Consider the following 27,330-nt stretch of genomic DNA (forward strand, 5'->3'; position numbering starts at 1 on the left):
CTCGCTACTATTACCTAAATTGCAAGACTGAAAAAATTATAAAGGTTTTTAAAATATTTTTTTTAAAGATTTTATTTATTTATTCACGAGAGACAGAGAAAGGCAGAGACACAGGCAGATGGAGGAGAAGCAGGCTTCGTGCAGGGAGCCTGATGTGGGACTAGATCCCGGGACTCAGGGATCATGCCCTGAGTCGAAGGCAGACACTCAACCACCCAGCCAGTCAGGGTCCCTGCTTTTAAAATATTTTAAATGCTAGAACTAAAAATAAACAAAAGTAGTGCTTTCCTTCAACATATTTAAGTGAACTTGTTGGATTCTTTGTGTTCTTAAATGAATAAAAATTGTCACTAGTTATTGGTTAATTTGTTTCCAAAGTGAGTTGGTATTTTCTGAATATTCTGAGTAGCAGTTTTAATAGCAGTTATTATGTGCTTCTTGCATTTTGCATAAATCTAGTAGTCTCTTTAAGATTTAGAGCGTTTATCCAAATTATCCGTAGAATTTCTGTATTAAGCCCATGAAATTTCACAATGGAAACAGAATTCCAGAATTTTATGGCTAAAATGGAGGAGGGAGTCTATGCCTTAAAGGAACCATTGCCCCTCTTTTAGAGACAATTTATTTCATTTACTAAGTATATACTGAAATATTATGGGTTTGATAGTAATAAAATTCCAAGAGTGCTTTTTGGAACCCCTAAACCTCTCTGGAGTTACTTTTAGTCTTTTGAAAGATAAGATCCATTTAGCATGTCAAAAGTTTTTTGCAAGAATAAGTTATAGTTGTATTCTTTAAAAATGTAATACTTAATAACTTAGATATTTAGCTGTTTCTAATACATTTAATTCTTGGTGGCAATATAGCCAATCCTGTGATTATTTGTAGCCAGTATTTAGGAAAACAATTTCCCTGTTACATCTTCATTATGGTGAATAGGTACTTCTGCACTATGCTACTTAGCTATTTTATAGTAGTAATGATGTGCTTTTGGTATTTCTAGAGTAATCTGTTATTCTTTGTAGCATTTTAAAAAATAGTTACAGTTCTCAATTTTTATAAAAGATCTATAAGCATATCTCCATGCTCTTGAGAGCATGACTTTTTTTAATGGAAATATGGTATGCTTTAGACGTTCTTTTGACCTCGAATTATTTCTAAATTACATAATTTCTTTAAGTAATAAGTGTTGTGAATATCCTTACATAAAGATTGAATATATGAAATTCTTTTGGAATAAATAGAATAATTTTGACCCGAGTGGGAAAATAGGAGTAAAGCTGGAAAGGGAGGATGGGCCAAAGGGTTTTAATTTGGAAAGTAGTAGGGAGCTATTGAAGATTTTGAGCACCTGAATGACATGGTCAAAATAGTGGTTTCTAGGAAGGTCCCATTTCTTTGGTGGTTGTTCATACCCCAGCTTTCTTTTAAGTTATGTTTCAAACAATTTGAAGCAACTCTTCAGAGGAATAAAATAACCAGTTTGTTCTGAATTACATGAATACATGAAAAAGCATTATTGTTTTATCTGGGTATAAAATGATCATAATTTGCCATTGCTAATGGCATTTTCAGTTTCTTTTATTATATTTGCAAAAATATGAGATTAGACAGCTTTAATATTTTACAGCAAAGGTTAATAAGATCTTAATCTTGAGTTACAATTTTAGGTCTTCACATATGCCATAGGTAGTTTTGGAGAAAGATTTCTGGGTTACTAATTACATCAGGTATCAAAAATGTCAGCAGCAGTTAAGTGTCTCCAGGCATTAAATTACATATGTCTGAATTTAATAACTAGAGAGGAGAATTTATTGTTCTTTAGGACTACATAAAAGATTGCAGAATTGGATTTGATCATTTGCAATATATTGCAAATTGGGATTAAAAAAACGAATATCATTTAAAAATATATGAGAGTACTTGATGAGTTTAGAAGCTATCTTTGTATAAATACAGTTTTCAGGTTTAAATTAGTTTTTTAAATGTTGAAATTTATTCAATGAAGAGAGCCACTTGTTTCAGTGACTATTAGAATAATAGAAACTTGTTTCTTTCCATAATTTAAATGTGTCTTTGTGTCTTTAAAGCATTATAATGTACCTTATCATCTTGCTGATAGTGGAAGATCATTAGTAATAATAATGATGATAATAATAATAATGGGGCACCTGGGTGGCTCACTCAGTTAAGTGTCTGCCTTTGCCTCAAGTCATGGTCCCAGGATCCTGGGATCAAGCCCCTAATTTGGCTCCTTGCTCAATGGGGAGCCTGCTTCTCCCTTTCCCTCTCCCTCTGTCCCTCCCCTGGCTCATTCCCTTTCTCTTTCAAATAAATAAATAGAACCTTTAAAAATAATAATGATAGACGAAAAGCTCTAGATTTGTAGTGTTTGCACAAGTGTTGGGAGGTGGAACTGGAACAGTCATAATGCATTAGTTCCATATTAGCAAAATAAAATGAATAATGGCTTAAGCAAGAAAAAGACTTGCCTTGTGTGAAAAGCTGTGGGTCAGTATGGCAGCTCAGTGATATTTTAAGTACAGAGCCTGGCTCTTGACTGACTTCTCCTCCATCATCCTTAGTATGAGATTTTTATCCTCATGGCTGCAAGATGTCTAATGCCCACCCCCTGGGTATCCACCTTTCAAGAAAAAGAGTGAGGTCTTAAAAAAAAAAAAAAAAAAAAAAAGTGAGGTCTAAAGCATGCCATAAGCACATGTCAGCCAGGTTTTGTCCTTTTTAATTGCTTTCCTGGAATCTCCTCCCATGGATTTCCACTTACATCATTTGGATAGAACTGAGTCACTCGGTGTTTCCAACAGCAAGGAACTATGGCGAATCATTTTAGTTTTTCAGCCTTTGTAGAGTAGAAGGCAAGGGTGAAGGGTTATGAATGCATTTTAGGTGCCTAATCCATAGTCTTATGATAAGGAAATATTCCAGTCTGCCTGAGGACTTATTTTTAAGGAAATTTTTCTTATATTGGGATATAAGCAAGTAATTGAAAAGAACATGGATTTCCTCCTATTTGAAACGGACAAGGAAATAGAAAGGAATCTTCTGGGTCCCTGAATTTACAGTAGGTGGACAGAAGGGAGATACTGGAGCAGTCATACATTCAGTATAAATAGAAGCACGTCATGTCTTACAGAGCCCAATATGCAGGTATCTGAGGGAACTATGGTTCAAGGCATTAGGAGATGTCATAGTATTTCAGATTTGCCTGAAAGATAAGAAATAACAAATCCCTAAAGAGCGTTCAGCTAATGGTTGGAAAGAATCCATAAATGATCATTTGGAACTCTTAATCAGAATGAGTATATTCCTATCAGAAGGTTATGTGGTATCAACTGGCAACTTGCAGTTGGCAGCTGCTGTAAGAAAGGCTTTAGATAGGGTCAGCCATACCATAGATTATGAAGAATTCACCTCCTGGATTCTAGACTTTATCTCTCTGTTTTGACTTGAGTGGTACTTTTCTTTCTCTTCACTGCTACTTCCCAGTCAAAACCTCATTTTCTGAAAGATAAATAATTTGTATCAGGTTTCCTCAATTTTCTTTTTAAACATACCCTTAAAATTAAAGAGGCACTTTGAAAATAAAATAACCCTATTTTCAAAGAACTGTCAGTATAAGAAAAGAGGCATGGAAACCAAATGTGTAACACTGGAAACTCGTGTAACACGAGTCTATGAAATACTTTGCTCATACACGGAGAGCCAAAGCCTTTTGCATATAGGATCTATACTTGTTCCATTAAATCCCACTACTCTAACAAATACTGGACCGAGTGGTATTCTAATAATTAGAAGACAATTTGAGAGTAGTGGTACTGGAATCAGTTTAGAGCAGAGGCAAGGATAGCTCTGAAACTATAGGGATATGGGATCTGAATGGAAGGTTGACCTTCATAATAAGATCAGCCATGCTCAACTTCTAAAATTGAGCCTGATTCAGAGGCAGTGTGCCTTATTACAGAACCTAGTGAGTCTCCCTACACTTTCAGAGTAAAGGTTGGAGCAACTGAATGCAGGAAACACTTGGTGGAGGGCAGATAATGTTGGAAGAAAGTACAATATATAGAGAACTCATTCCCTGTCTAATATTGCAGTGCTAAACAAGCATATAGAAGAAATGGAAACAGTCAACTTTCAGAGTTTGTTTTTTTTTTTTTTTAAGATTTTATTTATTCATGAGAGACAGAGAGAGAGAGAGGCAGAGACACAGGCAGAGGGAGAAGCAGGCTCCATGCGGGAGCCCGACATGGGACTCGATCCCAAGTCCCCAGGATCACACTCTGGACCGAAGGTAGCGCTAAACCTCTGAGCCAGCCAGGCTGCCCCAGAGTTTTTGATGAAGAACCATACCAAAGGTTCCCAAATCATTTCATTAGCAGGATAATATTTTGTCATAGAACTGCCTTAAGGATAAAGATGACCAAGCATAATATCCTGAATGATTGAGTCCAGGACTTGGATCAGTTTCTACAAATGATCTGAAACCACACTGTTCAATGGAAATCAAATGTATGCCATTTAGGTGATTTTAAATTTTTCTTGTAGCCACATTTTAAAAAGCTAAACAAGTGAACTTATTTTTAGTAATGTTTTATTTGAGCCATGTACCCAAAACATCGTTATTTCAACATGTGATCAATATTAAAAATGAGAGTGTTTTTTTCCTTTAAAGTCTTTGAAATCTGGTGCATATTTTACAATTATAGCACATTACAATTCATCCTAACCACATTTCAAGTGCTCAGTAGCCACATGTGCTAGTAGCTACTATGTTGGACAGCACAGATCAAGAAGAAGGATGGACAACAGAATCAGATTTGCACATGGCACTAAACTTTTCTAAGATGCTCCAAGTTAAGAGGAACAAAATGAAGAAAAAGCTCTTAGGACAATTACATAAGAATTCAAAACTATGTTTAAAATAATTGAGATCTAGGATCGTTATAGAAATAAATACATCTTTGTGCCTGTAAAGCAAGAAATTTCAGCTTTTCATGAGAGTAATGTCACTAAATGAATACACTTATTTAAAAACCATGAAATTCTCACAGAATTAATTATTTGTGCATTTCTGGTTTCTATAATACAAGAAACTTATGAGAGCTAGATAAACTAGATAACATCGGGAGAAAAGTAAAATTAAAATGGCAGCGAGATAGTGATATGTAGTAAATGAATGGGGAAAAGTGATCTTCAGCTCAAAATACAAAGATGGGTAAATGATTAATGGAAGCATATAAATACAAAAAGTAAACAGCAGAATGATCAACAAATATACTGAACAAGGAACTAAGTCTGAGGGGCAATGAAGATAAATCTTATGTCCCTGATGATTGATGATCAGATGACATAAATGCTAAAAGAAAGATACTTAAAAGGTGTTTGACAATTCTGCATACTACATACTTGCTAATATACTTCATAGATAAATATGCTGTATTCTTTTTGTGTTTATGTGTACTGTACCTAGTAGAAACCCTGGTATGTTCCAGTTGTGCAGTTAGTGTCTTAGGAGGGTGAAGGAGGATAAGTGATCATTTTGAAATACAAATCTGGGATAGGCCCACTATATTTCCTGCTTATGCTGGATGCTGTAGCCCCTGGCCTACAAATATCAATTCCTCCCTTGTCCTTCCAGCCTAAGGTTGATGGTGACTTGTGACTTTTGCTAGTATTTAAGTTGCTCCACTGTCTCCCTGTTTGATTTTCAGTTCTATCATTGAGTAGCCATTCCCCATTTTTGAAGTATGTCTGCTTCAAATACTTAGATGTTTTCTGTTTCCTTATTAGACTGTGACTGATATATCAACCAATCATCGTTCCTCTAAAAAAAACTTTGCCTAATGAGCATGAAATGCCTTGGGAATATTTCTCATAGTTGGGAATTCATATTTATATTTGTGTGACAATTTTATTGGTGTTAACTTCACCAGTGTCTTTCTTTACAGCAGACACTGTGATTGTTTTTGCTTTTAGCACTTGGCATTTAGTGGGTATTCAGTAAATGTTTCCAGGAATACTAAATATGACTGACTAGCTGGGAGCTTCTATTTACCCTCAACCTTTTTGCTTCTAGACTTGTAGATTTCAGCATAACTTAGTCGCAAAATGAGATTTACTGCTCAGTATTCCTTCTGTTAAAAGCCTGGTATTTACAGTAAGAGTTTTAGTTTACAAATGTGGTACATAATGGTTTAATGGCATTATTAAAAGCATTAAAAGAATTTCTTATTCTAAGTGTATATGTATAGTTCAGTGTAGCCTAAATAAAATAACTGTGATCTTAAAATTTATTTGTCCTACTTCCTTTTTGGTTTTGGAGAGTTTTAGAAGTCTTGCTGAATGATAGCTATCCAGATCTATCTGCAAGTTGTTGAATATACACACACAAAGAGTCAAAAAGAGTTACCCTAAAGAACTGTGATTTCAAGTAGGAACTGAGACAGACAAATGTATAAATACATTAGACTAGATGCTTCAGAGTTGGCATTTTGGTGTGTTTGCTTAAGGCCAGATGCCTTGCAGATAGCATTTTGGTGTTCCTATTTAACCATTTGCCATTTACAGTCTTCTTAATCTTATCAAAAGGAAGAAAAAGATTAGAGCAAATAAAGCTTTTTTGAAAATGCCAGTTTTTATGAAACCTCTGGTTTAGTTCAATTTGATAATATTTGTGAATACAGGAGAGACTCAGTGGAATTTTAACCATATGTAGTGTTCTATAATTTGGCTTCTTAAGTAAACCAGATGCCTTTTAAGCTTTAGGAGTAAATCCTATGGAGCATTTCCACTCTTAAAGTTCATTTTGGTTAAAAATGAGGGATGCAGTTATCTGTTTCATATTTTCTTAGTGTGTTTAATATGATTGTGAAATACTGTGAAAAGAGTAGGAACTTAGGTTAAAATATAGAAACATCAACTCTCCAAATCAGTATAAGGCACCATGTGAATATGAAATAGAAGCTGAATATGAGGCGTAAGCAATGAGAATATGGTCTTCTCTTTAAAGGAAGATAAGCAGTGAGGAAATAAGATCAACAGTATGGTGAACATCAGTACTAACAGCATTTGAATGCTCTAAGAGAGTTTCAAAACTAAATATTATGAGGGGAGATGGTATTCTAGGACAACTGGGAAAGAATAGGAGGTGACAGTTGAGCCAAGCTTTCCAGGTATATGTAGTATTTTGAGATAGTAAGAGGAGGACATGAGGTAAAAACAAAGAATGAGAATGTTTGAGTATGTTCAGAATACATGTTGTCCAGATTAAATAAAGACTATGGTAGTACAGGAAAATTATATAAAACAACAATAAAAAGATTGGACCATATTATAGAAATGCTTTAAATACCAGACCAAGAAGTTTAGCCGTTACTCTCCAAGACAGTAGGAGCTATGGAAGCTTTTAGAATGAAAGTAATCTCATCAGAATCTTGCTTTAAGGCAGACTGGCTCTGAATTTGAGTCTTAGCTAGGTCACTTATTGGCAGCATGATCCTAGTCAAAGCCCTCAAACCCATCTCGTCCACAAATACTTTATTTCTCTATAAAATGGGACTGATCATGCTTCACATGGTTGTAGGAGGGATAAATGAAATTCTCTATATTAAAATGTCTAGTTCAGTACCTGGCATATAGCACATAGTAACTACTAAATCTGGCAACAAATAGGTAAAGGTAAAGTCAAGGATGACTTGACAAAGGAAGGGTATGAAAAGTAGAAGTGAGGGACAGTGAAAGGCTGAACCAGAATGGCGGTAATGAAAATGGAAAATAGGATCAATATGGCTTGGATACCACTGGAAATAAAGAGTGGATTTGGGGAGAGTGAGAGACAAAGCCAGAAAGATGAGCCATGAGTTAGGAAGAAGAGAAATAATGTCTCGTTTTGTTTGTGTTGGGTTTGAGGTACGGTGGTTATCAAAGGTCAATAGAGAGATGGAATTTTTTTCATGTGCTGCTTTGATCTATTTTTTTGTTTGTTTTTATATTTTCGATGCTGTCATATAAGGCCTTAACACACTTTAGTTAGGGTTATATGCTCTGTTTTTAGACCTCTTTTTTTAAATAGGATAAAGAGAAGCAGAATGGTTTCACAAAGAAGTAAGAATCTATTTTTTAAAAGAGTTTTTGAGAATAAGTTAAAATAATATTAATAAAAGTTTTAACACTGTTTTTGAATTGTTTCTCAAGACCCTCTAGTTTACTGTGGTCCAAGTAACACTCATTTACTCAGTCCATACTTTGTCATGAACTAAAGCATCCCATTCTAGACACAGTAGCACCTGCCCACAGAAGCCCACTTAGCCAAGTAGCTCATTTCCTGAGTCATAGCCTTGGGTGCAGGATGCAGAGCTAGGAAATAAACAATTAGAAAAGCGTTGGGTGTTACCAGAGATCCTGCAGTAGCATATACCTCCCTGCCCACATGTGTTCAGTCTCATGGTCATTAGGAGCAATTTCTTGTGCCAGTCATGATTGTAAGACTCTGTATGCAACAACTATTTAAATTTCTTAGCAGCCCCATGAGAATAGGCTGTCATCTCCATTTTATATAGGAGGAAACAGACACAGAGAGAAAGTAACTTACCCAGATCCCCCAGGTAGCAGCAAGTGGTGAAGACAGTCTGCACACCCCAGGCAGTGAGGCTCCAGAGTTGGTGTTCTTAATTACTGTACCATTCTCACCACTGCTGGGTTCAGATCTGGCCTCTTTGACTCTAGTTCTCTGCCTTTGGAACAAGTTATTCCCTCGTCTCTAAAATAGATTTAAAATAGTAATAGTACAAGGTTTAAATATCTGTAAAACATTTGGCACAGTATCCAGCCCATAATAACTATACTAGTAACTATTATCAAACTGGACCTAAAATGCCAACTCCTTTGCTCCTATGTTTTTAATGCTGACATTTTATGTATTCTTTTAAATCCTTCCTATAACAACATGGAAAAGGACAGGGGAATCGCTTCTTCAGTTGTGGGATAGTGTTTTTTGTTTATTTTTTAAGACTTAAGGGCCAAACAGTGACTTTTAAGAACATTAGCAAGTTTAAAAAAAAAAATGTGTCTAATAAGGGCTCTTGTAAGAGATCAGCCAGCTGCTGCCCATCTCATGTGAGGATAAAACATGGACAAGCATTTAAATTTCAGGAAGGTTTAAGATAAACCAAGAACCTGTAAGGAATAAACAGCGTTAATATCATAGCATAGGAAAAAGTCTAGGTATCTGTAATTAACAGCATAGTTTTAGAACATTTAGAAAGTAGTAATATCTGGGGCTAAATAGATCTCTAGCACTCATTTTTTACATTTTACTGTAAATGTGAAGTTCTATTGTTTAGTAATTTAAAATGAGTAGGCTAAAAGTAAAACTAGGTTGAAGTTTTTGTTCTTCAAACGGGCAAGGGCAAAGGGCAACAATGATCACACTTAACTCCTTTGTCCTGTTAAGTCAGTCTTTTTTTTAGTATTTCCATAAGGTGCTATGTATTTCTCCATATAAATACTGAACATGACTAGTTCAAAGCGGGTTTGGGACAGCTGTGTTTCTCATTTGTAAGCATGTTAATTTACATGGACATTGAATCATACTAGACAAATAAGTGGTTATATTTAAAAGCTGCTTATATATAAACAGTATGCTCTATACTGGAAAAGATAAGAATGTTTTACTAATCATTGTAAATAAGACTACCTCTGGGTAATTCGTTATATTTCTTTAAAGGTTATCAAGTGACTCGTAGACTATGGACAGATGGCTCGTTTTCTAAATGAATGATGTGTGAATTATCTTTCGTAAATTCGTCAATACTGAGAATGTTGTTAGAAGTCTGAGTGGGAAGCCATTGAGCATAAGGAAGTGTAGGTATCATGAAGCAGAATTTTAATTCCTGTGTAATACATTATGTGTGAAATTTGAGGAAATACATATTTAAGAATAAAATCAACAGTTTCTGTAAGATAAAATTGATATCTTTGGAAATTGGTATGAGCTATATTTCTTACCCATATAAAAAAATCAGAAGGCTATAAAGAAAACAACGAAAGCCAACCATAATCCCATTACCCAAGAAGACCACTGTTAACTTTTTAGAAGAACTTTATAAACACAAGCATATACACACTATTCACAGGTTATGTTTATGGTTCCTTAAAAATGAGATCAGGTGGCGCCTGGCTGGCTCAGTGGTTGAGCATCTGCCTTTAGCTCAGGTCATGATCCCAGTATCCTGGGATCAAATCTTAGATCAGGATCCGCACAGGGAGCCTGCTTCTCCCTCTGCCTATGTCTCTGCCTCTCTCTGTGTGTCTCTCATGAATAAATAAAATCTTTTTTAAAAAATGAAATCACGTCTTTCATAATCACCTTTTTTTCCTGCTTAATAATGGTATGCTGAGAGCCTATTTTTATTTCCATATACATGTCTTACTGTTTTTATTTCTGCCTGATACACCACTATGTGTGTTTATCTAACCGGTGTCATTTATTGATGAATGTGTGGACTTTTCCAATTTTTTGATGTTGTAAAGAAATCTGTAATGACATTCTGAGTATATCCATGCACATCCATTCTTTAAGTCATGATTTGGCATACTTTTTCTATAAAAAGCCAGACAGTAAATATTTTAGACTTTGCAAGTCAGATAGTTACAGTCACAGCTACTCAACTCTGCTGTTCTAACCTGAAAGCAGCTACAGACAATAATTAAATAATATGGCTGTTTTTTAGTAAAACTTCTTTAAAAACAGTCCCCAGGTTACAGTTTGCTGGCCCTTGATCTAAGTGATTCTTTGGTCAGACTACCAAAAAAAAAAAGGCTATTGGTACACAGTTGCAGTCCACCTAGAATATAGTCTGTAGATTGTATGTGTTAATTTTTCTGACTTTGATCTCTGTACTGTGGTTATAAGAAAATGTCCTTGTTAGGAAACACTCAAATATTTAGGGGCAAAGGAGGCATTATGTCTGCATCTTATTTTCAGATGGCTCAGAAAAAAAAATATGCAGAGAGAACCAAATGTGGCAAAATGTTAACAACTGGGAAGTCTGGATTCAGGATAAAGTGGAAATCTTTTGTACTATTTTTGCATCTTTCCTCAAGTTGGAAATTATTTCAAGATAAAAGTCAAAAAAAAAAAATCTGACTCTTTAATAGTTCCTTAGTAAGATGTAAATCCCCCTGCAGAAGTACAGTGATAGTATATGAAGCTGAGGGTAGACTTGGTGATCTGAATCGGAGCTATTTGACAGAGAAATTTAAATGGGCAACAATGTTCCACTCTGTTGTTTCCATAATAACTCAGATTCTGCATACTTCTCAGAGGTTTTTATTTCACCGGAATGGTTATATAAAATTTAAATTAGTTCCAAATCATAGCATTAATGGAAACTTCAATCAGATTTAGAAAGAGAGAGAAGAAACCTAAGTACATTGCGGGTAGTTATTTTGATATGATTTCTTTCCTAACAGCCTTTGAACTTAGAGGATCATTTTTAATTTTTGTTCTTAGATCTCTGTTTTTGTATAATGGACTTTACTTTTTCAGCACATTTTCTATATCTTTGTTGTCTCTTAGATGAGATGACCAAAGGATGCAGTTCTAATTTACCATCCAGTTGCTTGAGACCAGGTTATCAGAGAAGTTTCCAAGCTGGCATTCTGTTTTGAAGATTGAGGGGCCTCGTTGTATTTTTATTTTCACTCCCAAAAGGAGTCTTCCTGTTCTAGCCGAGGAGAGACCATGGAAGTGCCTAGATTATTCTAGTCATTTATTCCTATAGTTTCTTTAATTTTGACAACCAGTGTGATAGATGCTAGTATTCACTGTATACACATAAGACCCACAGAGGCTAAGTCACTCATCTGAGATCTCCAAACTAATGCACATTAGAAACCCAGCACTGAATACATGCCATCCCAGACATTGCAGTTTTTCTTCAAAAAAGACTTTTGAAACCACCCTAGTGCTAAGGAGGGGCTGATTCCAGTGTTGCTTTGTTAACTATCCATTAAGAGCTGGTTACTAAAAATTGAGGCATTCTACTGACAAACTGTTCACATGTAAAAATCAAAGTGAGAGAATTTAGGATTTATTCACTGTACTATTCAAATATGCCCCTTTAAGAATTCTTTTTTTAAAATAATTTTTGTGTATTGGGATCCCTGGGTGGCGCAGTGGTTTGGCGCCTGCCTTTGGCCCAGGGCGCGATCCTGGAGACCCGGCATCGAATCCGACGTCGGGCTCCCGATGCATGGAGCCTGCTTCTCCCTCTGCCTGTGTCTCTGCCTCTCTCTCTCTCTCTCTCTCTCTCTCTCTGTGACTATCATAAAATAAAAATAAATAAAAATAAAAAATAAAATAAAATAATTTTTGTTCTCATTTGGGACAGGAGCATGAAAATTTAGTTCTGCAGTAGCACTTCTTTACCTGACAGATTCTTTTTCGTTTATCTGGCTTATAAGTTTAAGAACTGTTCTAATTTAAATCTTTATGAAGTAAATTTTAACTACACATCTTTGAAAAGTTCTTTAGGAGTTGATAGTAATTTTAATGCCAAGAGATAAAAACAAGATATTTGCCGTATTTGTTTCCAGAGTTATATACCTTCTTTGAAAAAGATAGTATGATTATGTACAAATTGTGAATCCTCTTTACTCATACGAGACAGTTTCAGAAAAGACTGCTGATAGATATGGTGCCTCCTCTTTCCTGTTAGATGGGGGTGGACCTAAATAGAAGGTGGCTGAGAATGTAGTTGAGTTCTCAGGAGCAGCACACAATTGCTCAGTAGTTGAGGGTCCCATGCAGTATTTCAGTTTGCATCTTCTGTGTTGTCAAACCTGTTTGTGCTTAAAAGTAGGTTGGATCGGGCAGCCCAGCTGGCTCAGCGGTTTGATGCCACCTTCAGTCCAGGGCATGGTCCTGGAGACCTAGGATCAAGTCCCACATCGGGTTCCCTGTATGGAGCCTGCTTCTCCCTCTGTCTGTGTCTCCGTCTCTGTCTCTCTGTCTGTCTCTCTCTCTCATGAATAAATAAAAAAAAAAAAAGTAGGTTGGATTGATATAGAATGACCCTTTAGGAACTCTCTATTTTCTTTCTTCCCGTATGTGTCCATTTTCATTCTAGAACCTAGAAATTGTTTTATTAACTTCTCAGAATTCTAATTTATCAAAATGTGCTTTATAAGCAGCTGTCGAGTAATAGTACTCTAGTTCTAGCTCTGTCACTTCAGAATTGAGCGAAATGTTACTTGTGTTACTTAACTCAAAGAGAGAAAATGGCTGTGAACATGAGCATATGCTTCTCCTTGTGGTAGGATCGTCACTTATTGTTGTGATTTTTAAAAGTGATGGGTGGTAAAATATGAAATCTGGCCCAAGATCTTCCACAGCATGTTGTTGCTACTTCTAATTGAGATGGACGCTAAGCTGTTGGTTTCTAGCCTGGCAGTAATTTGTGCCCTGTAACCATAAGCAGATTGGTCTGACATCTGGTATTCAAAGAAATGACCAGAATGTTACACCTCTGCCACATTCTGTGCTGAGTATGTAGTACATAACGTTACCCTTGCATACAGCTCAGTAATTTAATATAAAAGTTCTAGTTTTAGAAATCCTGACTTCTCAATTGTAATTCAGAGTTTAGGGAATAAATCTTCAGTACTGTAATCATAATTTCCTAGATCTCTGATACTCAGAATTCAATTGCCAGAGCCATAAGCAAGCCACCTAAAGTAGTCTAGATAACGGCCCATCAAAAAAGGAGATTTTTAGTTACCTTCTGAAAATCTTCACATCAGAGTTTGGGCTACTTTGACCAAAGGATCTGTATTATATTCTCATGAACATGGGGACCAGATTTTTCAAACTCAAGTGACTTTCTGACAGAAATGTTTGCTGTATTAGTAGAAGAGTTTCTGAAGAAAAGTTTTCGAATTTGAATGATTGCAGAAGATCCAGGGTATTCAATTGGCATAAACAAAATAGTTCTACTTTCAGGCATGTATTTTCAAAAACTTACAAAATTTATAAGCTAATTGTTTTTAGAGTCTCTGCACTTGTTATTCTAATTTTATCCCTGCTTAGGATGTGTACCCAAACCAGAGGGCACATCAATAAGAATAGTGCACTTTTCTGGGGTAATAGGAATTAGGAAGCCAGGCTGAACCCTAGGTGATGGCAGTTTTTTAAAGGAGAGGAAAACAGGTCAAATCTCTGTGATCTGTGAGGAAGTAGGTGAAGCTAGAGAACTGGGATGGTACAGAAAAGAGTCCTGGAGGAGGGTAGAGGTGTTGCTAGAAACATGAGTATCCCACATCAATTTGTGCTGTAGAGGCTCTTAGCCAGTCTTCAGAAACTCATAGTATAGTTGAAAGAATGTATGTTTTCAGTTTTTAAAAAACAGTAGGCAACAAAACCACTGCAAATCAGTACAGCAATAGTTGAATACTGCAGTAAGTAGGAAATTCCCATCCAAAAAATATTTAATGTAGACAGCTCCTCCTTCAGAGGCCTCCTCTTGTAGAGCCAGATGCTTGTCACTTAGCTGTCTCCCATCAACATGCTTCTAAAAAAAAAAAAAAAAAAAAAAATCCTATAGGAAGCTCTTCCTGTTCCAGACCATCACAGCCCTGACATAATCCACTCTCTGGCCACCTGGGAAGAGCCAAATTAAGTGTAGTTTGTCTTCCTTGTTTAATCTTGTTGTCCTGGGTCTTTGGTGGCTGACTCAGGGTCCTTACCACCCCCCCCCCCATCCCTCACCCCCACCCCCGTACAGAAAGAAAGGGAGAAAAGGAAATTAAGTTTCAAACCACCCAGATAGGTGGGAAAGAAGTAGTTCATAGACCTTTCCACTTGGATGCTGGCCCTGCAGCCAGGCAAGCAACACCGCTAGGCTGAGCTCACCTGGAAACTTAGAGCTAACGGTTGTGTCGCCCAAGTCAGACCTGTTTCTGTGCTTCTCACCATTTTGTCCATCACATGTAGACATTCTCTTTCCTAACTACCCACTAGGGAGTCTGTCAGAACAATCACTCTAAGTCACAAGTTCCTCATCTCAATGGCAGATTGCCCTGAGAAAAGCAAGAACTGTATGATTTTTTTTAGAGCCTCAGTCTTCATTTAGTAATTTATGAAGTGCCTCTTTCTCAGCATTCACATTTTGGTTAAGTAAATAAAGTGTGTCCATGGAAGAATTCTATTTTCAAACTACTTTGGTTTGTGTTTTATGGCCTTGAGCTTTAAGTTTAGAGTACCTGAGTTCAGAATTCAAAATTTGGATAATTTGGAAATTTGGATAATCTACATCAGTGACCGATAGAAGGAGAAGCTCTTAATGGTTTACAAATATATGTATATTTATAAAACATTTTTGTGAATAGTATATCTTATAACAAATAATCAAACTTTGAAACAATTTGAAACCTCTTTTGAACATTTGACTTTTTAGATTTTTTTTTTTTAGATAAACCTTCCCCTTTGTTCTAGTATTTGTAAAATTGGGCGTTTTTTCAAGGTGCATGAATGATCAGTGTGGATTAAATATTATTCAAGTTTGCAGTCACATTATAGTGTTGATTAGCACATCCAAATGCTTCTTATACCATAGTTATTATTTATTAACGTTTGAATATCTTGGGCATAACATTGGTGGTGGAATTGATTCTCTTCCTTTCGAAAGATCATTTAGTTGAATGAAACAAGGTTTCCTCCCTCTTCACATGGGAACTTGTCAAAGAGCTGTAATACTAAACTTCCTTCATTTCTTCAAATATGCCATACTAGCTTTCATCTCCTCCCTTCAGACCCACTGCTCTCATTGTTAGACACATTGCCTCTACTCCTGACCTGGCTTCCTGATAAACGTACTGCTCCTTCAAGTGCCAAATTAAATTTGTCTTTTGTCCCCGTTACTTTCTTCCTTGGTAGCTTTGCTGTAAGTTTTGTTAAATGTCTATTTCTTAGATCACCATTGATTTTTTTCTGAAAATGTTAACACCATTTCATTTTGGGAAGGAGTTACAGAATACATGCTCTGAAGACCATGAGCATCTTTTTAAATTGTAATGAGAACTCTGGTAGAAAAGGTATTGGTTTACATTATGGACCAGGGAGACTAGGAATGATTATTTGCAGGACACCTGAGTGGCTCAGTGGTTGAGCATCTGCCTTGGGCTCTGGGTGTGATCCTAGAGTCCTGGGATCGAGTCCCACATCAAACTCCCCATGGGGAGCCTGCTTCTCCTTCTGCCTATGTCTCTGCCTCTCTGTGTGTGTCTCTCATGAATGAATGAATAAAATCTTTTTAAAAAGGGAATGATTATTTGCATTGAAAAGCCTGCTGATAGATGTTCCATTATATACTGGCGTTGTGACATATGTGTACAGATTGTTGTGTCATTTCTCCCATCCCTGCCCCACTACTCTACTAGAAAAAGCTGGGAAATAATTCTCAGATGTCTTTTTCAGAAACATATTTGATGAAAGAATACTCCAAAGTATACCTGGTCACAGTAAATTAGGGTCTTTGACTTAGTGATCCTTTTTCTTGTACTTCTGGGGGTTTTTTCCCCCTCAATGTTAAAAGCTTGTATAAAACAGAACTTCTAGTTTGTAAAAGAGCTATATTGATGTGTTATTAAAATATATCCTTTTCTTATCCATTGTATAAAATTATGTGCATATAAGGAAGAAATTTAAAATCAATATGTTGTTTTCCCCCCAGGTGAAAATACAGCATCCCAGCTGAGTCCAAGAAAGGCTAAAAGGATGTCAGAGTATGAGAGCTCTTAAAGGTTATCTTGGTGTTTTTACTAAATTGCTCTCCACAAGATAGATGCACATACAGCTAGAATTTTTTAACCTGTGTCTGACATTATTGGTGAAGTTAAATGCAGGCTGTCTGCAATCTTGTATATATTGACTTGTGATTCACTGCATGTAATTGCTGTTTAGTTAGTATGTGTCAGTAGTTCTTGACAATTGATAAACTTTTTTTGTATGTAATTCAGAAAATACTAGAAATAATATTTCTCCTCCAGTTAAAATCTTTTTGGTTTTAACGAAATTCAGGCCAGTTGACACAGGCTAAGCCACAGAGGAAGGTTTTCTAACTTTTATGATGTATTTGTAGCTTTCCAGTTTAGTAAATACAGCACTTTGAGCTTAATCAGATATTGTCTATAACACAGTGTTTGTTAAGTTAGAACTTGTTTGCAACAAATACCTACTAAAACTAGCTAAAGTAAAAAAGGGGTACATTTTTGGTGTTGCATAGATGCCACAGGTGGATATAAGGGCCACTGTTCATGGTTTTGTGGGTTAGATTTGGCTTAGCTCTTAGCAGGAGTGCAGCTAGGCCTTAGAAACAAACTGGAACCAGAAACTAAACCACTGTCAGGCCTGTCTTTCCTCTCTGCTTCTGGTTGTTTATATACCTTATTCACTCTGCAGACTGGATTTGTTTCTTAGTTCATAGGAAGATTCACAGATGGCCTATAGCAACACTTATGTTTGTCCCATTCAAGGAATCTCTGAATCTGCATTCCCACCATCCAGGAAGGAACTCTGATTGGTCCAACTTGGGTCAAGTATGTGCCCTGGCCCATATAATGAGGCAGAGCAGTAGGACCATATTATATAAGCATGGCCATTTCCCACCATAACCATACTGGGAATTAGAGAGTTGCAGAGATAGACCCAGAGCAAGGGAGAACATGACAAACATTAGTATCTGCTAAGCACATAGTAAGCATTTAATATGTACTAACTTACTAATTCTTACTTCTCTTGTAAAATATCAGTCATGCCACAAAATACAGGTTTAAGGGAGCTATTTATTTATTTATTTATTTATTTATTTATTTATTTATTTTAAAGATTTTTTTTTTTTAATTTATTCATGAGAGAGAGAGGCTCAGAGACACAGGCAGAGAGAGAAGCAGACTCCATGCAGGGAGCCCGATGTGAGACTCGATCCCGGGACTCCAGGACCATGCCCTAGGCCGAAGGCAGGCACTAAACCTCTGAGCCACCCAGGGATCCCCTAAGGGACATATTTATAACAAATAATAAAATAGGGATGCCTAGGTGGCTCAGCAGTTAAGCATTTGCCTTCGGCTCAGGGCATGATCCTGGAGTCCCCCCACCTTAATGTCTACCTAGATTTGTTACCACAGACATTTCCCCTCTACTTTCATCCCCCTTTTCTTTTTTTAATAAAGATTTCCTGACCAAGGGTACCTGGGTGGTTCAGTCAGTTAAGCATCTGACTCTTGGTTTTGGCTTATCCTGAGATTAAGTCCCATATTGGACTCCATGCTGAGTGTGGAGCCTGCTTAAGATTCTCTCTCTCCCTCTACCCCCCCTCCTAAAATGGATTTCATGCTCAGCAGCCCAAAGGACAATATAATACTGTTCCATGTTCATTTTTTCTCCATAATACTTTATTTGGTCATAAGAAATACAGTTTTTTCTCTCCCTATAAGATGAAAACTTACAATTTTGTGAAAAAGTAGATAAATACTACCATTTAGGCCATAATTCCTACCTTTTTGGAAGTAAGCCCACTGCTTGAGCCCATTGTATTTTTTTAAATTTATTTATTCATGAGAGACACAGAGAGAGAGGCAGAGACATAGAGGGAGAAGCTCCCCTGTGTGGAGTGTGGGCCTCAGTCCCAGGACCCCAGGATCATGACCTGAGACAAAGGCTGATGCTCAACCACCGAGCCACCCAGGTGCCTCTAGCCATTGTATTTCTAATGGGTTTGAACTGGCTATTGTTCTTTTACTAACTGTTGACACCAGTCACCATCTTTGTCTTTTTTAATAAGACAGTTTTTTAAATTATTATAAACTTAGCTTCTCAGTCTTGATCCTATAAAACTAAATTAATGTTTGCCCAATATAAGATAGTTTCATATTCTAATGTCCTGAATTGATGTTTGTGTCATAATAGTTTGCCCTTGTTTCCTTGGCTACAATATTGAATTCATTCACAACAGAATGGTTTTTAAAAAATTTCCTTTTGTACTCCCATTTTTAACTAGCAGTACTAAGTTTTGCTAATAACAATAATAATAACTGAGCCTTTTCAGAGCCCCGCATTTGAGATGGAGATTTCATTTTACCAATGACATTCAGTTACATTTTTGTTGTTGTTTCTATCTAGCATTCTTTAAAAAAAAAAAAAAAAATTATTTATTTATGAGAGAGAGAGGCAGAGACAGGCAGAAAAAGGAGAAGCAGGCTTTGTGCAGGGAGCCCGATGTGGGACTCGATCTTGGGACTCCGGGATCACGACGTGAGCCAAAGGCAGACGCTCAACCACTGAGCCACCCAGGCATCCCAGTTACTTATTTTTTTTTTTTTTTGTAACTGTATCAGTTACATTTGCCTCAAATCATGGTCAAGGATTATTGTAGACATCAACATGTAGATATTTCATCCCTAAATATTTTAGTATGAGTCCTCTAAAAATGGAGCATTTTATATAACCATAATAACCACTATCACACATAAGAAAATTATTAATTCTTTAATTTTACCTAATAATCTATATTAAAGTGCCCCCAATGTCCCATAAATATTTTTATAGCCTTTTTTTCTTTCAAAACTGATATCTGATCAGTATTCATAGATAATATTGGGTTGTTGCATCTTTAGTCCCTGTGTCCTGTTTTGTTTTGTTTTAATCTAAAACTAAAACAGTCTCTACCTTTGAGGGGGGGACAGTGTTGCAAGAAGTTGATTTCTCTAGTATTATCATTTCTTCTGCATTTATTAACTGGCTTCTTTTTGGCAGAAGGCAAAGGGTGGGTATTCTTCAGCTGGGTACTAAATAATATGTAAACAAATGGATAGATGAATTTAAGAGCTAGCCGCCCAAGCCATACTTACATAAATTCTGCATTTACAGTGAAAGCTATGTTGTTGAAAAAAAAAAAAAAAAAACTCCAAAGAAAATCAAAAGGCTCGAGATACCTGGGTGGCTCAGCGGTTGAGCGTCTGCCTACCTTCAGCCCAGGGCGTGATCCTGGAGTCCCAGGATTGAGTCCCACATTGGGCTCCCTGCATGGAGCTTACTTCTTTCTCTGCCTGTCTCTACCTCTCTCTCTCTCTCTCATAAATAAATAAAAATTTTAAAAAAGAAAAGCTCTACAAGACAAAAAATATAGTAATAAATGTTCGCTTTACAATAAACATTTATTTAGTTACAATAATTGTAAGCAGTACTGCTCGGTAGCTTTTAGAATCAAACTTGATAACTTAATTTGAGTTAGAAAATTAATAGTTAACACCTCTGATGGTAGAGTTTAGAAGGTAAAGAGCAGAGGTGAAGGTGATATTAGAGTCCTAATATCAAGAAAAATGAAATAAATAGAAATATAAGTGTATTAATTAAAATTATAAAGAGGATATTTAGAGGAGCTAAAAATAGTGATGTAACTCTACTATAATTTTGAGAAAGAAAGGTGGAGCTAACATCCTTGTCTGTTACAGTGGGAAGTCAGCAGATTGTCTAAAATTTGATACATTGGGCAATAACGTATTCTCTAGGGGAAGAAAAGATAATCCCTAAACAACTACAAAAGTTTAAGGGTAGTTTCTATAGTGTGGGAGTAAGGGGCTTAAAAAGAAAGGACTGTTTCTTTTTAGTATGTTATTTTATGTATTTGATTTTTTTTTAACCACATGCAAGTATTTGATAAAAATTAAAAGTGTATTCATATTCTTTGGTGATTTAACAGTACATAAAATTAAAATGGGTTACATTTTCAAGTGTTGGGTTTTTTTTTCAGATACAGTTTGTTCTTATAGTTATGTCTAGTTTAATTCTGTATTCGCAGTGTAGTATTTCCAGTTATCTGTACATTTGATTGACATAAGTTAAACGGAAAAACTATCTAAATGTTGTTCTCCTTCCTGATTGACTTAAGGACCATCCAAATTCATCCCAAGTTGTTTTTATTAAATTAATCAATTTGGAAAACTAAGGGCTATTTGAATGCATTATCAGTAGTCTATATATTTAAGCATCTTACAACAAAAATGGCACATTGAGGATTTGTTTTTTGCTTTATTTTTAATAGTGAATTTATTGCATTTAAATTATACTGTAATAAAGCTGAGTGTACAGTTGATAAATTTTGGTAATTGTATGCAGTCATGTAATCTTTACCCCAGTCAGGATATAGAATATTTCCATTCCCTGAAAATTTTATTTCTGCTACTGTATGCCCTCAATCTGCTGTCTCTGACCCCCCTGTCCTTGACAAGTACTAATCTGTTTTCTGTCACTCTAATTTTGCATTTCCTAGAATTTCATACAAATTGAATCATCATGAGCATATGGTCTTTTGTGTTTGACTCCTCTTATTCCACATGTCTTTGAGATTTATCTATGTTGTATGTGCTGTATACAGTAAGCCTTGAAATCAGAGTATAGTCCTATATCCCTGTTCTATTTAAGGATGGGTTTGAATATTCTAGGACCTTTACTTGCCTTTGACTGTACCTCTCCAGAGGCCTGCAGAGATTTCTGTTCAAATCTGTAGATAAATTTGGGGAGAATTGGCATCTTAACAGTAATGAGTTTTCCAGTCTGTGATCATGGTATCATTCTCCATTTATTTTGGTTTTCTTTCATTTTCCATTGCAGTGTTTTATAGTTTTCAGCATACAGGTTCTACACATCTTTCATTAAATTTTTTTAAAATAAATTTTTTATTGGTGTTCAATTTACCAACATGCAGAATAACACCCAGTGCTCATCCTGTCAAGTGCCCACCCCCCAGTGCCCGTCACCCATTCACCCCCACCCCCTGCCCTCCTCCCCTTCCACCACCCCTAGTTCGTTTCCCAGAGTTAGGAGTCTTTATGTTCTGTCTCCCTTTCTGATATTTCCCACACATTTCTTCTCCCTTCCCTTATATTCCCTTTCACTATTATTTATATTCCCCAAATGAATGAGAACATTTAATGTTTGTCCTTCTCCAATTGACTTACTTCATTCAGCATAATACCCTCCAGTTCCATCCACGTTGAAGGAAATGGTGGGTATTTGTCATTTCTAATGGCTGAGTAATATTCCATTGTATACATAAACCACATCTTCTTTATCCATTCATCTTTAGATGGACACCGAGGCTCCTTCCACAGTTTGGCTATTGTGGCCATTGCTGCTATAAACATCGGGGTGCAGGTGTCCCGGCGTTTCATTGCATCTGTATCTTTGGGGTAAATCCCCAACAGTGCAATTGCTGGGTTGTAGGGCAGGTCTATTTTTAACTCTTTGAGGAACCTCCACACAGTTTTCCAGAGTGGCTGCACCAGGTCACATTCCCACCAACAGTGTAAGAGGGTTCCCTTTTCTCCGCATCCTCTCCAACATTTGTGGTTTCCTGCCTTGTTAATTTTCCCCATTCTCACTGGTGTGAGGTAGTATCTCATTGTGGTTTTGATTTGTATTTCCCTGATGGCAAGTGATGCAGAGCATTTTCCCATGTGCATGTTGGCCATGTCTATGTCTTCCTCTGTGAGATTTCTCTTCATGTCTTTTGCCCATTTCATGATTGGATTGTTTGTTTCTTTGGTGTTGAGTTTAATTAAGTTCTTTATAGATCTTGGAAACTAGCCCTTTATCAGATACGTCATTTGCAAATATCTTCTCCCATTCTGTAGGTTGTCTTTTAGTTTTGCTGCTGTATCCTTTGCTGTGTAAAAGCTTCTTATCTTGATGAAGTCCCAATAGTTCATTTTTGCTTTTGTTTCTTTTGCCTTCGTGGATGTATCTTGCAAGAAGTTACTGTGGCTGAGTTCAAAAAGGGTGTTGCCTGTGTTCTCCTCTAGGATTTTGATGGAATCTTGTCTCACATTTAGATCTTTCATCCATTTTGAGTTTATCTTTGTGTATGGTGAAAGAGAGTGGTCTAGTTTCATTCTTCTGCAGGTGGATGTCCAGTTTTCCCAGCACCATTTATTGAAGAGACTGTCTTTCTTCCAATGGATAGTCTTTCCTCCTTTATCGAATATTAGTTGACCATAAAGTTGAGGGTCCACTTCTGGGTTCTCTATTCTGTTCCATTGATCTATGTGTCTGTATTTGTGCCAGTACCACACTGTCTTGATGACCACAGCTTTGTAGTACAACCTGAAATCTGGCATTGTGATGCCCCCAGCTATGGTTTTCTTTTTTAAAATTCCCCTGGCTATTCAGGGTCTTTTCTGATTCCACACAAATCTTAAAATAATTTGTTCTAACTCTCTGAAGAAAGTCCATGGTATTTTGATAGGGATTGCATTAAACGTGTAAATTGCCCTGGGTAACATTGACATTTTCACATTGTTAATTCTGCCAATCCATGAGCATGGAATATTTTTCCATCTCTTTGTGTCTTCCTCAATTTCTTTCAGGAGTGTTCTATAGTTTGTAGGGTATAGATCCTTTACCTCTTTGGTTAGGTTTATTCCTAGGTATCTTATGCTTTTGGGTGCAATTGTAAATGGGATTGACTCCTTAATTTCTCTTTCTTCAGTCTCATTGTTAGTGTATAGAAATGCCACTGAATTCTGGGCATTGATTTTGTATCCTGCCACGCTACCAAATTGCTGTATGAGTTCTAGCAATCTTGGGGTGGAGGCTTTGGGTTTTCTATGTAGAGTATCATGTCATCGGCGAAGAGGGAGAGTTTGACTTCTTCTTTGCCAATTTGAATGCCTTTAATGCCTTTTTGTTGTCTGATTGCTGAGGCTAGGACTTCCAGTACTATGTTGAATAGCAGTGGTGAGAGTGGACATCCCTGTCTTGTTCCTGATCTTAGGGGAAAGGCTCCCAGTGCTTCCCCATTGAGAATGATATTTGCTGTGGGCTTTTTGTAGATGGTTTTTAAGATGTCGAGGAATGTTCTCTCTATCCCTACACTCTGAAGAGTTTTGATCAGGAATGGATGCTGTATTTTGTCAAATGTTTTCTCTGCATCTAATGAGAGGATCATATGGTTCTTGGTTTTTCTCTTGCTGATATGATGAATCACATTGATTGTTTTACAAGTGTTGAACCAGCCTTATGTCCGGGGATAAATCCTACTTGGTCATGGTGAATAATTTTCTTAATGTACTGTTGGATCCTATTGGTTAGTATCTTGTTGAGAATTTTTGCATCCATGCTCATCAGGGATATTGGTCTGTAATTCTCCTTTTTGGTGGGGTCTTTGTCTGGTTTTAGAATTAAGGTGATGCTGGCCTCATAGAACGAATTTGGAAGTACTCCATCTCTTTCTATCTTTCCAAACAGCTTTAGTAGAATAGGTATGGTTTCTTCTTTAAACGTTTGATAGAATTTCCCTGGGAAGCCATCTGGCCCTGGACTTTTGTGTCTTGGGAGGTTTTTGATGACTGCTTCAATTTCCTCCCTGGTTATTGGCCTGTTCAGGTTTTCTATTTCTTCCTGTTCCAGTTTTGGTAGTTTGTGGCTTTCCAGGAATGCGTCCACTTCTTCTAGATTGCCTAATTTATTGGTGTATAGCTGTTCATAATATGTTTTAAAAATCATTTGTATTCCTTGGTGTTGGTAGTGATCTCTCCTTTCTCATTCATGATTTTATTAATTTGAGTCTTCTCTCTCTTCTTTTTAATAAGGCTGGCTAATGGTTTATCTATCTTATTAATTCTTTCAAAGAACCAACTCCTGGTTCTGTTGATCTGTTCCACAGTTCTTCTGGTCTCGATTTCGTTGAGTTCTGCTCGAATCTTTATTAACTCTCTTCTTCTGCTGGGTGTAGGATCTATTTGCTGTTTTTTCTCTAGCTCCTTTATGTGTAAGGTTAGCTTTTATATTTGAGTTCTTTCCAGTTTTTGAATGGATGCTTGTATTGTGATGTATTTCCCCCTTAGGACTGCTTTTGCTGCATCCCAAAGATTTTGAACAGTTGTATCTTCATTCTCATTAGTTTCCATGAATCTTTTTAATTCTTCCTTAATTTCCTGGTTGACCCTTTCATCTTTTAGCAGGATGGTCCTTAACCTCCACGTGTTTGAGGTCCTTCCAAACTTCTTGTTGTGATTTAGTTCTAATTTCAAGGCATTATGGTCTGAGAATATGCAGGGGACGATCCCAGTCTTTTGGTATCGGTTCAGACCCGATTTGTGACCCAGTATGTGGTCTATTCTGGAGAAAGTTCCATGTACACTTGAAAAGAATGTGTATTCAGTTGAGTTTGGATGTAAAGTTCTGTAGATATCTGTGAAATCCATCTGGTCCAGTGTATCATTTAAAGCTTTTGTTTCTTTGGAGATGTTGTGCTTAGAAGACCTATCGAGTATAGAAAGAGCTAGATTGAAGTCACCAAGTATAAGTACATTATTATCTAAGTATTTCTTCACTTTGGTTATTAATTGATTTATATATTTGGCAGCTCCCACATTCGGGGCATATTTATTGAGGATTGTTAAGTCCTCTTGTTGGATAGACCCTTTAAGTATGTTATATTGCCCCTCTTCATCCCTCACTACAGTCTTTGGGGTAAATTTTAGTTTATCTGATATAAGGATGGCTACCCCTGCTTTCTTTTGAGGACCATTCGAATGGTAAATGGTTCTCCAACCTTTTATTTTCAGGCTGTAGGTGTCCTTCTGTCTAAAATGAGTCTCTTGTAGACAGCAAATAGATGGGTCCTGCTTTTTTATCCAGTCTGAAACCCTGCGCCTTTTGATGGGGTCATTAAGCCCATTCACGTTCAGAGTTACTATTGAGAGATATGAGTTTAGTGTCATCATGATATCTATTCAGTCCTTGTTTTTGTGGATTGTTCCACTGAACTTCTTCTTAAAGGGGAATTTTAAGAGTCCCCCTTAAAATTTCTTGCAGAGCTGGTTTGGAGGTCACATACTCTTTCAGTTCCTGCCTGTCTTGGAAGCTCTTTATCTCTCCTTCCATTTTGAATGAGAGCCTTGCTGGATAAAGTATTCTTGGTTGCATTTTCTTCTCATTTAGGACCCTGAATATATCCTGCCAGCCCTTTCTGGCCTGCCAGGTCTCTGTGGAGAGGTCTGCTGTTACCCTAATACTCCTCCCCATAAAAGTCAGGGATTTCTTGTCTGTTGCTGCTTTAAGGATCTTCTCTTTATCTTTGAAATTTGCAAGCTTAACTATTTAAATGTCGAGGTGTTGAACGTTTTTTATTGATTTTAGGGGGGGATCTCTCTATTTCCTGGATCTGAATGCCTGTTTCCCTTCCCAGATTAGGAAAGTCTTCAGCTAGGATTTGTTCAAATACATATTCTGCCCTCTGTCCCTTTTGGCGCCCTTGGGAACCCCAATTAAACATAGGTTTTTCTTCCTCAGGCTGTCGTTTATTTCCCTTAATCTATCTTCATGGTCTTTTAATTGTTTGTCTCTTTTTTCCTCAGTTTCCCTCTTTGCCATCAACTTGTCTTCTATGTCACTCACTCGTTCTTCCACCTCGTTAACCCTCGTCGTTAGGACTTCTAGTTGGATTGCATCTCATTCAATTGATTTTTAATTTCTGCCTGATTAGCTCTAAATTCTGCAGTCATGAAGTCTCTTGAGTCCTTTATGCTTTTTTTCTAGAGCCACCAGTAGCTGTATAATAGTGCTTCTGAATTGGCTTTCTGACATTGAATTGTAATCCATATTTTGTAACTCTGTGGGAGAGAGGACTGTTTCTGATTCTTTCTTTTGAGGTGAGGTTTTCCTTCTAGTTATTTTGCTCAGTGCAGAGTGGCCAAAAGCAAGTTGTATAGGGAAAAGGAGAAAAAGAGAGGAGAGAAAGAAGGGAAAAAAAGAGAAAAAGGAAAAAAAAAGGATGAAAAAAAAAAGTGAAGAAAAAAAGAAAGAAGGGAAAAAAGGGTGGGGGAAGGAAACAAATCAAAAAGCAAAACAAAAAACAAAAAAACAACAAACAAAAAAAAAAACTCGGGGAAGTATCTTCTGATTCTATATACTTTAAGTCCCTTGACTTCCCCTGGAACTTGTCCATCTAGTTGGTCTTCTGGGGGAGGGGCCTGTTGTGCTGATTTTCAGTTGTTAGCACTTGGGGGAGCTGCTCTGCCCCCTGCCTGGTGCAGGGCTCAGTGGGGGTTGTTTACCCCGTGAGGCCCCAGGAGGAACAACCGCAGTGGCAGCGGCCAGCTCTGGAGCCCTGGATTCAGCTCCCACAGTCACTACGGAGCTCTCTGCAGGGCCTGGATGCTCAGCTCGCGGCAGGAGCGTCCTTGCTGTCCTGGGCCCTTCCGGCCTCTGCCTGTCCCGGGGGGAGGCCGGATCCTGGGCTGTGTCCCGGT

At 37.0% G+C, this 27,330-nt stretch overlaps 2 protein-coding genes across 8 annotated transcripts in view; one reads left to right on the forward strand and one right to left on the reverse strand.

Moving 5' to 3' along the window:
• PDZD8 (PDZ domain containing 8) overlaps positions 1 to 27,330 on the forward strand; it is an 82,921-nt gene that overhangs the window by 42,847 nt on the left and 12,744 nt on the right. The gene's annotated exons all lie outside the window — the stretch shown is intronic.
• The window catches only part of SLC18A2 (solute carrier family 18 member A2), a 114,670-nt gene that overhangs the window by 34,338 nt on the left and 53,002 nt on the right, over positions 1 to 27,330 (reverse strand). The window contains exons 20-22 of one of the 5 annotated variants that reach the window (XM_077877484.1): positions 8,612 to 8,779; positions 3,412 to 3,522; positions 2,557 to 2,860 (exon numbers count right to left, since the gene is read on the reverse strand). The gene's annotated coding sequence lies outside the window, so the exon portion shown is untranslated. The other 4 variants (XM_077877483.1, XM_077877481.1, XM_077877485.1 and 1 more) reach the window with 4 other exon arrangements.

Source organism: Canis aureus, chromosome 29 (assembly GCF_053574225.1).
Source record: "Canis aureus isolate CA01 chromosome 29, VMU_Caureus_v.1.0, whole genome shotgun sequence".
Taxonomy (NCBI): Eukaryota; Metazoa; Chordata; class Mammalia; order Carnivora; family Canidae; genus Canis; species Canis aureus.